Source organism: Equus przewalskii, chromosome 32 (assembly GCF_037783145.1).
Source record: "Equus przewalskii isolate Varuska chromosome 32, EquPr2, whole genome shotgun sequence".
In the NCBI taxonomy this organism is placed as follows: Eukaryota; Metazoa; Chordata; class Mammalia; order Perissodactyla; family Equidae; genus Equus; species Equus przewalskii.
Genome location: NC_091862.1, coordinates 16,206,229 through 16,222,984, shown reverse-complemented (window position 1 = coordinate 16,222,984; position 16,756 = coordinate 16,206,229). Strand labels below are relative to the sequence as shown.

Sequence of the window (16,756 nt, the reverse complement as noted above, 5' to 3'; positions counted from 1 at the left end):
TATAGGTCATCTTCTATCAATCTTCTACACTAGTAAATTTTTGCAAAACCAAAGTTTAAAAACTTCAGCGTAAGCATTTCCCCCGGACTACTAGCATCATTGGAGTTTACTATTCCTACGTTGACATTTTGATAGCCAACAACAGCTTTTAAGAGAATTGGGAAGACACGTAGCATCTGTTGCTCTCTTTATTGGAGTTCCTGTTGTGTTTTCGTTTCCATGTAAACCTTATTTTTTCAGAAGTTTACAAGCCTTTCGCTCCATGGTGAGATTCAGCAGCAAGTTTGCATTCCGGAGAACAATATCTATCCTACTTGGAAATCGATCCTGTTTCCATTTTCTTTACAGAGAGGTTATTCAATGCCTTATGCTTCCAGAACTTGAGTTTAGCTTGATGTTTTTCCAAGTGTAATCTTTCGTATTTGATAATTTTGCAAGACTTGTTAAAAGCTGCAAATACAGCACATTGTCCTTGGTTTTTAGATACTTAGTTGCCTTTAGTTGGTCTTAGTTTGAGATAAGGGGGCAGAAAATGGCACTAGAAATATCTCTCTTCTACAGAGTAGGATCCTAGACTGCAGAAAGTATTTCTTCTGTATAGAGAAAACTGCTGATTCCTCTTTCCTTGAAGTTTTCAAGTACAGGGCAGTGTTTAAGAACACCCGCAGCAGAGGAAGCAGATCTGGATAGAATCCTGACTCTTGTGCTTACCAGTTGCGTGACTTGGGACTTGTTATATCGCTTGCCTAAGCCTCACATTGTCCATTCTTGAAATGGGGATAATCGGAGTCTTATGAGGACTGAATGAGACAGTGCCTAATAAACATGAGTGCTCAAGTGTTCGTTATTGTCATTTTCCAGAGGTTTGACCCTAAAGTTTCTAAGATGAGCTGTATCTGGTTATCAATGTTTTCTTGAAACAAAATGAATGGAGGGCAATTTTTTGTGAAAATATCCACAGAGTGACCAAGTGTACTAAATTAAGGCACAGTAGTCAGGAAGCAAGGGGAAGAGGGAAGCATTCAGATAACAAATTCAGAAGCTTCACCTTAAAAAAATGTTAATTTATCATTTTCTTGGCCTCTTTCACAACTAGTCAAGTGAACCTGGGGCACTCTTTACGCAAGTTATGCACGGTGTACAGAAAGCTGGTTATCAGCCTAACATCATGTCAAAAGCCCTGGCTATATATCAAGATCGTGATGAGGAAGAGTTTAGATCACAGAGAATATTCTAGAATGTCTTCCCTCTGTAAATATTTTTAGAAGTCTATCTAGCCTTTAAATCATTTCTTTGATAGTTGGAGTTGAAAGTCTAGGAAGTCTGGCAGTGGAATTCATGCTAAAACCGAGAGCCCATCAGTAATGCCGCCTGCGGGAGAAGTGGCGGGCTCTGCGGAGGAAGTCTTTTTCCCTTCTCCTGAAAGCCCTGAGCCACTTCAAGGCCTGCAGTGATGGCAGGCTGCCAGCTCTGGAATAAAACCTGCAGTTTTTAATTTGAAATCAGAAGATGACATTTAGACACTTGTTAATCTTGCTCTAAACACTTTGAATATCTAGTTACACACACACACACAAATGCACACACACATCTCCCTTCCTGGGGATGCATTAACGCTTGTTCCAAGGGCCTGTTTTTCGTCAACCCCATTGATCTCACTCTGTGGGTGTGTTTCTGAACAACTGCATCTCTATGCTAAATGCACGAAAGGGATCTCGAGCCAGCCAGAATTTGAAAGATGAATAACTGATTCACGAGTGTAATTTTACGAGCACTTTTAACTCCAGAGATCTAAGAAATCGTCTGTGCAGAGGAAGAGGGTCTCAAGGTAAGTATTCTTTAAAAGTATTCTTTGTGTGCATGAGGCTGAGTCCAGTGCTGGTGTTCTGGGGGGTGGTTAGAAATCAAATTTGAAAACTGTTACAGAGGTGGTTGTCTCTTCATGTGTCATCTCTTCAATAGCAGAACTTGTTACATTTCAAAGAAAGAAATTACTTTTGAATTACAAGAAAAATATGCAAAAATTATGCTGTGGCCAATGAAAAATTCCTTGATTTTGATTATTTTGATGGCTCTAAATTTTATATATATATACACACATACACACATATGTGTACATATACACACACATACTCGTATATAGATATATATACACACTGTGCTACATTTTGCTAAAGATTGATTAGAAACTATAAGTTATTATCAGAAGTACTTTTAAATATAGGAATACTTTTAAGCATTTTAAAATTTCTCCAGGAGGGGCTGGCCCCGTGGCCGAGTGGTTAAGTTCGTGTGCTCCGCTGCAGGCGGCCCAGTGTTTCGTTGGTTCGAATCCTGGGCGCAGACATGGCACTGCTCATCAAACCACGCTGAGGCAGCATCCCACATGCCACAACTAGAAGGACCCACAATGAAGAATATACAACTATGTAACGGGGGACTTTGGGGAGAAAAAGGAAAAAAATTTTTTAAAATCTTTAAAATTTCTCCAGGAGCCAAAATAGAATATATGTGATCCTTTGATTCTGAAAAGTAAGCATTACAAGCAATTTCTAAATCCTTGAGCTTAAAACAAAAATGGATTGGGACTGGTCTGGTGGCACAGTGGTTAAGTTTGAACGTTCTGCTTTGGCGGCCCCGGGTTCACCGGTTCGGATCCCGGGTGTGGACATGGCCCCGCTTGGCAAAAGCCATGCTGTGGTAGGTGTCCCACATATAAAGTAGAGGAAGATGGGCATGGATGTTAGCTCAAGGCCAGTCTTCCTCAGCAAAAAGAGGAGGATTGGCAGTAGTTAGCTCAGGGCTAAACTTCTTCTTCTTCAAAAAATGGATAAAGTAGGGAATTATCAACTCCTTAGACCTATGGACCAGTTTGACCTGCTGTAGACAGTGGAGAGAGCACTGGACTTGGAGTCTGGCTCACACTCTCTGGCTGTCTGCCTGGGGCAGGTTGGCTGGGGCTGAGGGCACCAGGCTTTGAAGGAGGGAGTCCTGGGCGGGCAGGGGGAGGAGGATGGGGAGGTTTCCGGACACTCAACTGGGACGTGGGTCGTGGGGTGGGGGGGGCCTGGGGATGGGGGAGGTGGCGCCAGTGTGGTCCAGGACAACCTTCCCCTGTTTCAGAATCTTTCCCAGGGCTGGCCCTGGAAGAGGGGTGCCTTTGCCAGATTCTGCTTGGTCTTTCAGAATTCAGGGGACCCCAGTGGGGGTCGTCAGCTCTCTGTGTACGGCTGGGGCAGGGTTTGGCTTCTCCACCCCTTGGAACATCTGTTTACGCTGGCCGGCCTCGCTGGGGCTGACTGCCGCAGACAGCTCCCCACCGTGCAGCGGGGAAATGCTGTGTTTTCTTTCCTAATACCAGGGCAGATTTCTTACGGTGAACAATCAGAAATGTCACCACATCGTCACCTGCCTGGGGAGTAGTTCTAGTCCTTTCTGATAGACCTGGAGAATGTGCTTCTTAGAAGCTTTGAACATTGTGTTCTACTGGTGGGCTGCTTGTTTTTTTTAGTGTTATGGCTAAAGGCCAAACATTGGCGCATGCATCAAACCAGGAGGTCAGCTGTGAACTCTCTTTGTTGTACCAATTTTGAAAGATGATTGTTAGTTAAGAAAGTTGTTTCCATGTTAATGATTTGACTCCCTAACCTGACTATATATTATGGAAATGAGATACAGAGTAAATAAAGCCTTACCTATTCCAGCTCATTGAAATATTTAGTTTTAATATTTCCAAATACATATATATATAAGAAAACAGAGGGGCCAGCCTGATGGCACAGTGGGTAAGTGGTTAAGTTTGCACATTCTGCTTTCGTGGCCTGGGGTTCACCGGTTCAGATCCCGGGTGCAGACATGCAAATGGCTCATCAAGCCATGCTGTGGCAGGCGTCCCACACATAAAATAGACGAAGATGGGCACGGATGTTAGCTCAGGGCCAATCTTCCTCAGCAAAAAGAGGAGGATTGGCAACAGATGTTAGCTCAGGGCTAATCTTCCTAAAAAAAAAAAAAAAAAAGAAAAGAAAACAGTGTGCTCAAGGGAACCTTTAAAGACTAATAATAAGACTAATTTATAGCAAATATAGGAATGAGGACTTCTAAAGATTAGTGGGGGAAATGTAACAAGATCCAGTTACCTCCTATAAGCCACTCCAGGCAGGGCAATATAGAAGGTTTTGAAGCTTCTTGTTTATTCTTTCATGACAGTTGTGGCAGATTGTATGTGTGTTTGAGCAGGGTTAGGATCTGTGTATATCAAATCTTGGATTCACCTCTTACTTTTTTTTTTGTTTTTTGAGGAAGATTGGCCCTGAGCTAACATCTGTGCCAATCTTCCTCTATTTTATGTGGGATGCCACCACAGTCTGGCTTGATGACGGGTACTAAGTCTGCACCCGGGATCCAAACCCGCGAACCCTGGGCTGCCAAAACAGAGCATGCGAACTTAACCACTATGCCACCGGGCCAGCCCCACCTCTCACTTTTTTTAGGGTTCACCTCTTTCAGAGGCTGACTTCATTAATATGTCTTCATATCTACAGATGATTTGGAAAACAGGTTAATTTGATTACAGTTGTTAAGCTCAGTCTCTGAAAAAAAATTCTTTTAAGTCCTTTTTTCAGGGAGCGTCTTATTTATATAATTTATGTGCTTAATATCTTTTCCTCATGGCTAGTACAAAGGCAAATTTCAAAGTAACATCAGATGACATGACGTTGGTGATTTTCTTCATCACCTGTACATCTCCTTTTTATTTCTTCTCTTTGTTTTTATGCCCTTCTCAACCAGGATGCAACTGTCCTTCAGACTGATGAAGTTTAAATGTACTCTGTGGGCTAGACTGATGTCAATTTCCTGGTTTGTTACTTTACTATAGTTTGTAAAATGTTACCACTCCAGGGAAACTGGGTGAAGGATATAAGAGATCTCCTTGTACTTTTTTTTGCAACTTCTTGTGGATTTGTATTTCCAAATTAAAAATATTTTAAATGTAGCTGTTCTCCAGAACCCTTACCTGAGGTCTCCAGTGCCTAGCAGGTCTTCAGAAAAGATGCTTTGGTTCAACGTTAAGTAACTACCAAGTATGAAGTCCTGTGAAGTAACAGATAATTGCCTCGTAAATATTGGTGCTCCATAAATGCTTCCTGAGTCTCTGTGTCTGAATCACCTTGCTAAAGGGGAAGAAAGAGTTTTGATTATGAGGTCTGTCTACTCACTCTGCCATGCCTACCAGCTTGCCTATGTGAAGGGGCCAGCGCTGGGCTTTCTTAAATAAAAGGAGCAGTAATGTTCAGAGAGCCTGACATTCTGTGAGCCATTAGTATTTGCCAGGCTCAGTCATGCCTTACACTCATTAAATCACTTAAGCTTAGAACACCCCGTGACGGCACGAAAACGAAGCGATTTTAAACGTGGCAAGTTGGAAGAATAGTTAAATAATGTCCCTGCTTTCAAAATACTTCCCTCGACTAGGGATCTGAATGAAAGGCAATGGAGCCTCTTAGCTAAACAAATAAACAAAAGGATTTCCTTTTGAATTATAATGTAAACAAAAGAAAACTTTGAAATTGTCTAATCATCCTTCTCTTCTGAGGATAAATACTGGCAGTTGTCGGTGACCTCTGCTGTTTTTGCTAACTCCTGCGATGTTTTGCATTGAAAGAGCCAAATTTGAGGTCAGAAGTTTTGATAAGTAGCTCCGAGTGAGAATAATCTTTACTATTGGGCACAAACAGGTTTGCATTGTTTTGGGTGGGTTATGTGCTGGGGTGGGTAGATAGGATGGTAACAAAGTACTAATACTATAGTGAATCATAGTGTAACGTGCCACATAGAAGCTTCCAGATGTCTCAGCTGAGTTGGGAGGAGAGCATTGCAGGCCTGTGCTCTGGGCTGCTCTAGCAGGCTGACCAACCTCAGCCTGTCCTTGTTGTAGAGCAGCTGGGATCCACCGTTTATTGGGAAGATGCAAAGCAAGAAAAGCAGAAGCTTCGTTCTGGCTCAGCCACTAACTAGGTCATTGATTCTTAAAATTCGTTCCCAAGACCTGCAAATCAACACCATCTGGGAACTTGTTAGAGATTCTCAGCCCTGCCCCAGACCCACAGAATCAGGGACTCTGAGGGTGGGACCCGCCACTGTGTCTAGCAAACGCTCCAGGGGATTCGATGCCAGCTGAAGTTTGAGGACCCCTGGGCTGGCTTACCTTGCGGGATCCTCTTTCCAGGCTTCAATTTCTTCTTCTATAAAATGGAAGATTAAGAGTAAAGTATTTCTAAGGCCCCTTTTCTGAACTCTAAGACGCAAATCCCAAGCTAATTCTATAAATCTGTGAGGCAAATTTACATATCTGGCAGCACTGCATAGTGAGTAGGAGGGTTACTCACTGAAATCTGACTGCCCAGGTCCAAATTCTGGTGCCTCCACTTAGTAGCATCGTACTCCCAAGCAGCCTACTGGATTCTCCTGTTCCTTCAGTTCTTCATCCATAAAATTGAGATAATAGCACCTGTGTCCTGAGGAGGTTGTGCGGAATTGATCTAAGGCACGTAGAACAGCGCCTGGCACACAGGAGGAAATAACTCACATGTTAGGTGTCAGAAGACCTATCTCTCTCCCCCTAAAAACTTGTGGAAATTAGAGGATAGGAGTTACAGCTTGTACAGCCTTATTTCCTATACGTGGGCTATGCATTAAAAGGGCTCTTAAGCACTTGCTAAAGAAATAAGATAATAAATCAGACATGTTAAAAATTTTCATTCGTAGGAAGGCTCCATATGGGGGGATTGTCTAAGGATGCCATGCAACTGAATTTTTAAAGAATAAGCAATCATTCCATAGGAAGGCGTTGGTGATTGTTACAAATCTGGCGATGGGGTCGCGTGTGAGACCTGCGAAGGCCTCCATGTCCTAACTGGAAAAAAAATGGATAAACCGAGGTTAGACTTCCTGTATTTGGGATTCTTTTTAGCCATTTGATAATTGTATATCCATCCTGGAAAGGAAGCTAATACGATTGGGTGCCTGTTGGGTGCCAAGTACCATCATGGATGTTTTGTAAGTGTCATATCACTTAAATCAAATGGTAACCCTGTAAAATATGGTGGTCCCTGATTTGAGAGAGACTGAAGTTGACTGAAATTACCATCCATGATTATATGGTATGTCATAGGTCCAAGATTTATAAACTAGGTCTATCTCACTCCATAAGTCACCCTTTGACATCACCAGTTTAGCTGTTATACTTTTAAAATATAAAACTAAACTTTCGGCAAGTGAGACACAGACATCGTTTGTTACTTCAAAAGCACAACAGGACAAGCAGTGGTTGTCAAAAGCTCCAGTGTATGGAGCACCTTCTGAAGGGCACTGGGGACCCAACAGTGCTTCTCTCATCTGCACCTACAGAAGGCACAGGACCTCGCCCAGGCCTGTGTGTTGATCTTGCTCATTCTCCCTCTCTCGGGGTGGACCTTCAGACGAGAAAATGGCCGACGTCCTTGGAGAAGATCCAAGCTGCCAGGGAGGCGAAGCCACACCCAGGTTTCAGTCTCACAGTCGAGCAAACCAGAGTGTTCTTTCCTCCCTCGGTCCTTACACATCTCTTTGCCATGATTTTATTCAAAATGGAAGCAGGTTAGAATACACAGATTATGTCCTGAGGATTTTTAGATTTTGACTCAATACTTGAAAGATAATTTTATTCTGTCCATTAGGAGAGCTCTGTTCTACTTGAAGAGTACTTCTTGTAATATAAAAAATAAATCTAGAAAATGTTCTGCCTTCTTGTTAAATTTTACCTTAATTTGGAGGCATGGCAGCATTCTTCGCACAGCCGTGGCTGTCCACCTTGGCAATATGGAAGAATCACCTTAAGGAAATAATCCTAGTGCCCTGATCGCATCCTCCACAGAACATGCTGTCTTTCAAATGGTGTTTAGTTATTGTTTCATACCGTGATTTTTGAAGACTTGCAGGATTTCGTGTAGCGTTTACTTAGTGGAACATGCTTGGTGCCTTTGAATTTGCTTATATCCTGTTATTATTCCTGACACTATAACTCCGTTAATTTCAAGTCTTGTTAGTTTGGCTGACTTACTAGAATCTTTACTGTGGTGATTTTCGTGAGGAGTTTAAGAAAGAGTTTAACAAGAGCAAATATTTATTTTCATTGGCCCTTGAATTTCAGAGTTGAAAGGATGCTCAATGGTTGATGGTCCAACTCCGCTGTTACCTATTAGGGTATTGAAAATCAGTCTTGGTTGATTCTTTGAAGGGAGGGAGGATATGGCTGGGATCCCAGGTGCAAACCCACCAGCACCAACCAACCATCTGCACACTGGCCCCTGAGGGGTGGGCAGTGTCCACAGCACACAGCCACTCTTACTTTGACCTTTGGCTTCACACCCACACCTTCCTCCGGTCCCCTTACATGGAACCGGACAGATCTCATGTGGGTCTCAAGGGCCCCTCTTGTCCTTTCAGAATGAGCCCCAATAGAGAGACTGAAGTGGCTTTGCCTACAAAGTACCTCACCCTGGATTCCAACCTGATTCCTGATGAGTTCTACTTACAACCTTCTATTCCTTGTCTGGGGAGCCTAATCTTAAGTGCCTGAGGCCTCTCGTGTGTTGTTGACCCCATAAAACTTTTCCTCTTTGGGGTGATGGAATAGGGGAGGTTGAGGGAGAGGGTGGGGGCTGGCGGCAGCCTTGAGTTTGTCTGTGTCCCCCGTCCCCCGATATCCCCTGGAACAGTGGTTCTCAACCTTTACCCCAAATGCCCAAAAGTCCCTCAGGGAGCTTAGATACCAATACCCATTCTGGTTTCCCATCCCTAAAGATTCCAGTTTACTGGAACCATCAATCTGGTTGCTTGTTGAAAATAACAAGCTGCTGGTGACTGTGTTAGCCAGCTCAGGCTGCCATAACGAGATACCATAGACTAGTGGCTTAAATAACAGACGTTTGCTTTCTCACAGTTCTAGAGGCTAGAAGTCCAGTATCGGTGTGCCAGGAGAGTGGTTTCTGCTGAGGCCTCCCTTTCTGTCTTGCAGACGGCTGCCTTCTCGCTGTGTCTTCATGTGGCCTTTGCTGTGTATGAGCCAAGAAAGAAAGAGCCCTCTGGTGTCTCTTCCTCTTCTTATAAGGACTCCAGTCCTATCAGATCAGGGCCCACCCTTATGACCTCATTTAACCTTAATTACCACCTCCAGGATCCTATGTCCAAGTACAGTCGCATTGGGGTTTAGGGCTTCACCATACGAATTTGCGGGGTGGGGAGCACACAGTTCAGTCCCTAACACTGACTGCAGAAGTGTTGAACCCCACCTGGGAAAATGCTGGTTTAGAGCATGTACTAACATCGCCAGTTTCACTCGTCAAGCATCTGGTTCACAACACCATGCCGATAACTGATTTATTAAAATATATAAATAGATGAAAATCTCTAAATGTCTACAAAAAAGTGAAACGCAAACCATTTTGAAGGTATGCCATCAGAGCACTCATTTTCATAAATTTTAAACGGTTTACGTCATCTTCAGAGGAACTTTTTTTCTTTAATAAAATCGTGGAACGGGATTTCTTGATGCAGAAGAGGAAAAGAATCTCTCTGACACTTTCTTGTCATGGGCTTTCCAGAGAAGCACCCCAGAGGAAAGACGCAAACACCAGGCTGTCCTCATTTGTCCAGAATCGGGGTTTTCCGGGCCTTGCCCTACGCTGGCCCTCACCGAGAATGTCACCTGAGCCTCTGAAGGCCAGGGGCCAGATGCCAGGTGTGCCGAAACCGGTGGCCTCAAAAACAAAACTGAAGAGAAACGTAAGCTGGTTAAGTGGGCTGAAGTTTGTTAGACGTGCTTGATTCCTCTGCGTCTGGAGTTCCTTTTGCCCTCAGGCGAGCGTTTAGCTTTCTGCTTTTTCTCCCACATCAGGATTAGGGGAAAGTAGCCGGTTTTGTTTTTCCATCCCCCTCACCCACCCTTCCTCCTCCTGTTCCTGAGGGAAGATATCGCATATCAGAGACGCTGCTTCTTCAGAAAGACTTGGGTACATCCTCAAATCTTCACTGAGGCCTCTGGGTATTAAAATTTTTATCTCCAGGGTTCAGAAAGAGTAAACAATGGTGTGGGGTACAGGGTGGGGGTTTTCCCCTTTCTAGGAAAAATGCTGATGATTAATGAATGCCTCTGGGTAGCCTCTTAAATGCTCAGCGTCAAAATGTACACAAGCGCTTCCAACTTAGGGGGGGCTGCATTTTCCTCTGTTTTTCTTGCCCATAAACCCAGTCTCACAGCTCTTGTTTCTTCTGGTGGGACTAGGATGTTCAATTCCAAGTCTTAACTTCTGCCCTATTATTTTTTTTAAAAGTACAACAAAACTGATGTTTTATGAGATTAGGATACATGTAAATTTTGGCATTTATGGTGAATTGTGGCTTGTTTTTCCAAAAGAGTATCAAAAACAAGTCCCCACTTCAATACTTGTATGAGGGTCTGTAGATGGCAGGACCCCCGACTGTTGCCAGATAATGTGTCATTTTTCCTTCATTCAACCGGGACTGCGGTTTTTGTCCTGCTGTCCCAGGATTTTTAAATGTCAAAAACGGTGACACCGAGTTATTTGGGTATTTGGTTTGGCAGAATTACCAGTTAAACAACTTCTTCTATCTCAATCCCTTCATAGAGACCCTGAATAAATTCTACCATTTACTAATATGTTGTAGGTTGGTAGAAGAACGAGTAGGATAAAGACTTTGATTAACATGAAGAATGGAAAAACAAAAATAAGAGATCATGAGGTTAAATGGTAAAAGCAATTCAAAGTTTTTGACCGACACTTGATATTCTCCCCACGCTCACTGTGCGCATTTCCCCCTCTCCCCTCACTAAGTCTTTCCATGGTGGTTTTGGTCTTATGGCACTTTTTTTTTTTTTTGGCCTAATCTTGGATGGAATAACAAACAACAAGTGATATTTTTAATTCTGTATATTTCACTTTCGTGTGACTCATGAGAGAAATAAGTTGTTCTTAACCAGATTATTTCTAGGAATCTGGTCATTCTGGGCTCACCTAGTATATGGTGTGGTGTCCACACGTGTCCAGGTGTGTAACCCAGAGCCAAAGGCCACCAGGCTCCGGGGCCAGGCAGCCCATGGAAAGGAGTGAAGGCGGACCATGTAATACTGAAGGGAATGGTGCGGACTGCGGAAAGGTCATGGCCAGGGTATGGGGGGCAAGCTTAGCTCCACCCATGGCTGTGAAGTAGGGCTGTAAGACTACTGGTGACCAATGTTTAGTGTTTCTTTTTTTGGCCTCCCCTCCCCAAGCAAAAAAATCTGGACTTTTATGAGAAATATCCCGATTTTTAAAATTTGGTTTATCAATTCGAAGAAATTCAAACCCAGTGTTGGCAAATAAGTCTTCAGGTCACGCCCTGCCTGCTCAGCCTCAGATCACAACTTCTGGGGGGTCTTGAGCTCACGCCAGCCCTCACAGGCCCTATGGGCGTGGGTTAAGTGAGATTAAAAGACTAAACTTGGCCAGCTCAGCTGTCCCTTCCCACTGGCACAGGGACCAGACCTCACCCATTTTCCTCTACTCCCAGGCAGTGCTTCCCTCCCTGGCACCCCATTCCCCCTGTCACCACCCTTTACTCCAGGATGCCTTCCCTCCCAGGAGCTCCTCCCTGAGATATTTGGAGTCTCCAGGCTCCCACGGGAGTTCACCTGGTTGGCCACTCAACCCCTACGCCCAGGCTGCTGATGCTTGCCTCTCTCTGTGGGAGAAAGGGCTCCCTTCACGCTTGTGTTTTCTTCTCTTAGATGGAAGAATCCCATGGCTGTTGCTTGAGATGTTACAGCTGTTATCCCTACCACCCCGTCTCTTCTTCCTCCAGGGCATTCGCACGCAGGCTGCTGGGATGGCAGGAGTGAGGCCAACCTGAGGACTTGCCACTTAGGAAATCAGAAACCAGCACCTCCCCTGCCCTCCGTGTCCTTCTGCTGATTCTGTGTATCATGCCAGACTTCCTTCTCCCTCTCTCCCAGGGCCACCAAGTCTCCCATTACCATCAGATCTCTCACCTCTGGCCCCACCTCAGCTCCCCTCACAGAATCTGTGATGTACACCTGAAAATATCTGAATCCCAGTTTCACATATTGTCAGGATTCTTTTTCTAGGAGCCATCTTAGACCAGCCCCTTGAAAATCAAGCCGTCAGCCCATCAGCCAGTCAATCAAAGCTAGTAAACCAGTTCCAGCGACAGCTGCAAAGTGTCTCCCAGTCTTATTCACCCAATTTCCATGGAGGCTCAATGGACACTCATTACAATGAATTTGTTCTAATCACCATAATTGAACGTCTACTTAAAATATATGAGCTCCTTGGATAATTCAAAACAAACCATACTTCATTATCTGTGTGTTAGAGGAGCATAATTTTTGCAGTTGTACACTTACACCAACTTTTATGTTAACACTCTTCCAGGAGTAGTTTAGGATGGGTATTTGGGATGCAACCCCAAATTATATACCCCTGTGGTAAAATGAACTATTTCATAATCTTTGTTATAACCTGGTTTCCAGAATGCAATTTGCAGAAAGTGGAGATGATGTCAATGAATAAGTAAAAAGCATGATGTTGATGCTAGACATTGGTCTACAGTCAGGTGATATTGTTGAAAGTTTTTGTGGGGAAGCTTTCTATTGATCATAGTTGAGTTACAGTGTTTATCACAAGTTCTGCCATATAAGGAATTATAGGTCATCTAAAGCAGGTTTCCTATACAGAGTCCGCGGGCTCCTGGATTTTGCATCAGTTCACGGTTATCTGGCGATAATGGTGGGACCACATTTAAGATCCTCAAGTTACATGAGAGCCTGTTTGTGGAGTTAACAAGTGGGTCATTGTGTCAACACATCACCCCAAACCATGGAATTTCGTGTTCATAGATCTGGAAAGTGTTCTTAAATGTCACAGACTCCAGAGTTGCCATTTCACTAATCCAGAAGGAGTCTGGAACCCAAAGAGGTTACTGACTTGCCCAAGATAACAAAATTGCCTGGTAGAACTGAGATGCCACACATCTCCATTCCTCCGAGTCTTATGTCCTGTCTGTGTGTCATTTCATGAGCAGTAAATGATGGTTTAGATTGAACAAATTCAGTTCAGCTTCAGGGATGGTTTTTATTATTACATCACTAGGCTGATTGGGGAAAACCTCCCTCCCCAATACTCGTAGAGCAGCGTGATGCATTGGGGTTTGCCATTTGTCACATCCTAATTTGTCCAGACTCCTAAGCACATGTCTTATGTTTGGAGTCATACTGACACTGGGCAGTTGTCCCTGGCTTTGGGTACCCCGGGAAAGGTGACCACCTGGTCTTGGGAAATACCCAAGGCTCGAATGCACATGGTCAATTGTTAAGGCCCCTAGAAATAGCAACACAAACTGTCCTTTTGTCCCCCAGTCTGTCCCTTTGGGACCCCTTCTCCTTTTAGGGCTCCTTTGATGTTCATTTTGATCTGATTATACTTCGATGAAAATGCTGAGCAGGGAAGTTTGTGTTTTGAGTTGCTGTGACTGCACCCACTCGGGGGCCCCGTCCAAGTGACTGAGCAAGAACAGAGTCATGGTTGCTGCCCAGTGTCTGGAGGGGGAGTAAGAAAAACCCAGAAGAGAGGCTGATAGATGCAGATCAGAGGTAGGGGTCACCCCAGAGTAGAGAAGGAAACCAGAAGATTCTGTAATAAGGGGACATGGCTACAGTAAACGTAGCTATTAATTGTGATATGCAACAGTATATTTGTAAACAAGAGTGTCCAGATAAAAATCCAGGCTGGTGGTCCCTGTGGTTGTAATGCCAAGGATACCAGCAGTCTACGCTTCCAGGAAGTAAGAGGACCTGGACGGTCTCTTCTCTACACCTGGCTTCCCCTAGGTAACCTCTTCTCAGCCTTCAGGTGTCAGTTCCCACATCGCTTCTGCAGGGAAGCCGTCCCTGACCACCTCGAACCAGACCTGGTCCCCCTTTCCATGTTTTCATAGCTGCCCTTGCCTTCCCTGCATAGTACACATCTCATAGAAGTAATCACTTTCTCGTGTGATGGTTCAGTGTCTGTCTCCCTGGCCACGCTCCATGCCCTTTGGGGTCAGAGTGTTGTTGCTGCATCTCAAAGTCTGACTTAGGAGGAGCAGGGCGACCATTTATTTCCCAGAGGGTGTTCTCTAAAAATAGCATCTTTTCCACGTTTTTTACAGTAGTAAGGTGACATGGAAATTTTTAAGATTCTGAAAACCATTTGGTGGAAGCCATAAGAAAGCGAGATCTTGAGACACATGGACAAGGTAATCAGATGCCATTTTTAAGTGCTATCCCATGTTCCCCAAAGCACAAGGGGCAGCTCTCCACCCCACGCCCCCATCCCCCTACTCTGTTGAACCCTGCCTCCAGGGGTCACTTAGGGAGTTACTCAATAAATATTTGAAGGAAGAGGAAAATACGTGGGAGAGCTGATAGCATCTCAGATAATTAAGGAACACCAAAATGGAGGTGAGGTGTGATTTGTCCTGTGTTTTCCTGGAGTGGTGCTTGAAGAACTTCAGCTCGATGTGAGACAGCACTTTAAAGATTAGAAGTACCCGAATTGTGATGGACCATCTGAGCAGGGATCCAGGGCTTGGCAACTGACAGTCTCCAAGCAGAGACTGGGCATGCTCAGTGAGCTGTTGTAAGTGATCATTCAAACACCAGACAAGGAGCTAGATTAGAAACCCTCAGAGTGTCTTTCCAATATTGACATACTGTTATCATAGGATTTCAGTTCATACATCCCCCACTCGAAAACAAACTCCATAAAGGCAGAGATTTTTACCTGCTTAGTTCCCTGTTGTGTCTTTAATGCTTAGATAGTGCCTGACACATAGTAGCTGCTCAATAAATATTGTTGAGTAAGTGAATATATTGGTAGATATCAAATTCAAAACTATGCTTCTGGCATAGAATCAGTTCTAATTATGTGTTTGTTTCATTGACCAGAATCAAGCAGGCTGTAAATCAAAAAGTGAGCTAACATTTGGCAGTACACCACCCAGTAAAAAGCTATGGTCAACGTTCTGACTAAGCATGGAAAATCCAACTTTTCAGAGCAGAGATTCTGGAGGGGCTACTTCCTTAAAGGGGATGTGGCCAAGGGAACCAGCAAGGAATGTGAATCACCCAGAGACTGCAACAATGGCAGGAAGCCTTAACCTTGATTCCCTGGGACAACACACAGTGACCCCCAAGGGACCAAGGAGGCAACATAGCTAAAAGAGCCCAATGAGAGCTGGAACTGTGGACATGAGGTGGCCTCAGATGCAGCCACTGTGAAACACCAGACCCCTAATCAGCCAGGGAGCAGAAAGAAAGGCCATATTTCCCTCTCCTCCTGCCTCATAATATTGGTGTCTCCCATTGGCCAAACCCAGCTGGGAGCAGCCAGTAGGGGGCAGAGCATGCAGACCTGACCAGAGCAGGGCTGGGAAGGATGGGAAATAACCATCACATAAACTGATTTTTTTCTTCTATTTGAACTACACAAATAATACACATTCATTCAAGAAAATGTAGAGGGGCCAGCCTGGTGGCGCAGTGGTTAAGCGTGCACATTCCACTTTGGTGGCCCAGGGTTCGCTGGTTCGGATCCTGGGTGCGGACATGGCACCGCTTGTCAAGCCATGTTGTGGCAGGCATCCCACATATAAAGTAGAGGAAGATGGGCATGGATGTTAGCTCAGGGCCAGTCCTCTTCAGCAAAAAGAGGAGGATTGATGGCAGATGTGAGCTCAGGGCTAATCTTCAAAAAAAAAAAAAAAGAAAGAAAAGAAAATGTAGACACTAGATCACTGTGTAGTGAGGGTCCCCCAGAATCCTACCTCTCAATGTCTAGTGTGAATGTTTTGGCTTTTTCTCCTTCTTTCTTTTTTTCTTTCATATACTTGTAAAGGATTCGAAAATTTCTATTCCGAATAAACCAAAATAAATTTGGTTACACTTGTTTCTTGGCCTAATTAAGATTGAACCTGTAGCCTAACAGAGAGCTCTGTTCCCTTTGTTCTGTTAACATAAACAAGTTACTTCATGTCCCTCTGTGGGAACTGGGAATTAGGCAAGTGTTTAGACTCACAAAAACTTCCAGCAAGTTTGGCTCTCAGCTTGGAGACCAAGTAATTAAATATGAGATGAAAGATGAGTCCAACCGGGCTCACCCTCCAAGATTGGAAAGGGGACTATACATGAAGGCAAACTCCGTTAGCCTGATTTTCCTGTCAACAGAAAGTTCCTCTCCATTTTTAATATTACTTGAAAGGCAGTTTGAAAATAGGGGGAAAACAGTTTAGGAAAATAGAGGAAATGCTTATGGGCACAGTTCTTGTTACATCTGCAGCTGTCGAATGCTTTGTAACACTCATCACGCTTGTCGTGACTTAGCTGCTGCCTGGCCAGTCCCACTAGCCAGGAACTTCCAGAAGGCAAAGCTCTTGTCCCTTCACTGATCCCAGCACGGAAGCTGGTGTGGAGTGGGTCCTTGTTGAACGAGGGTGAGTAAGCGGTTGATGCTCTTAGTTGAAGTAGAGAGAAAGTGTGTGGGGCGAAAGGTCAGCAGGTCATTGCTATGTGTGCCAGAGCTCTGAAAAGCCTAGATACACATGGCAACCAGCGCCAGTTAAGATGGTTGCAATCACGCACCTAAGGTTGGCGGCCCTCGTT

The 16,756-nt window shown here is 44.3% G+C and overlaps 1 protein-coding gene across 4 annotated transcripts in view; it reads left to right on the top strand.

The window, feature by feature from the left end:
* PLEKHG1 (pleckstrin homology and RhoGEF domain containing G1) overlaps positions 1–16,756 on the top strand; it is a 221,161-nt gene that overhangs the window by 101,645 nt on the left and 102,760 nt on the right. The window lies entirely within an intron of this gene.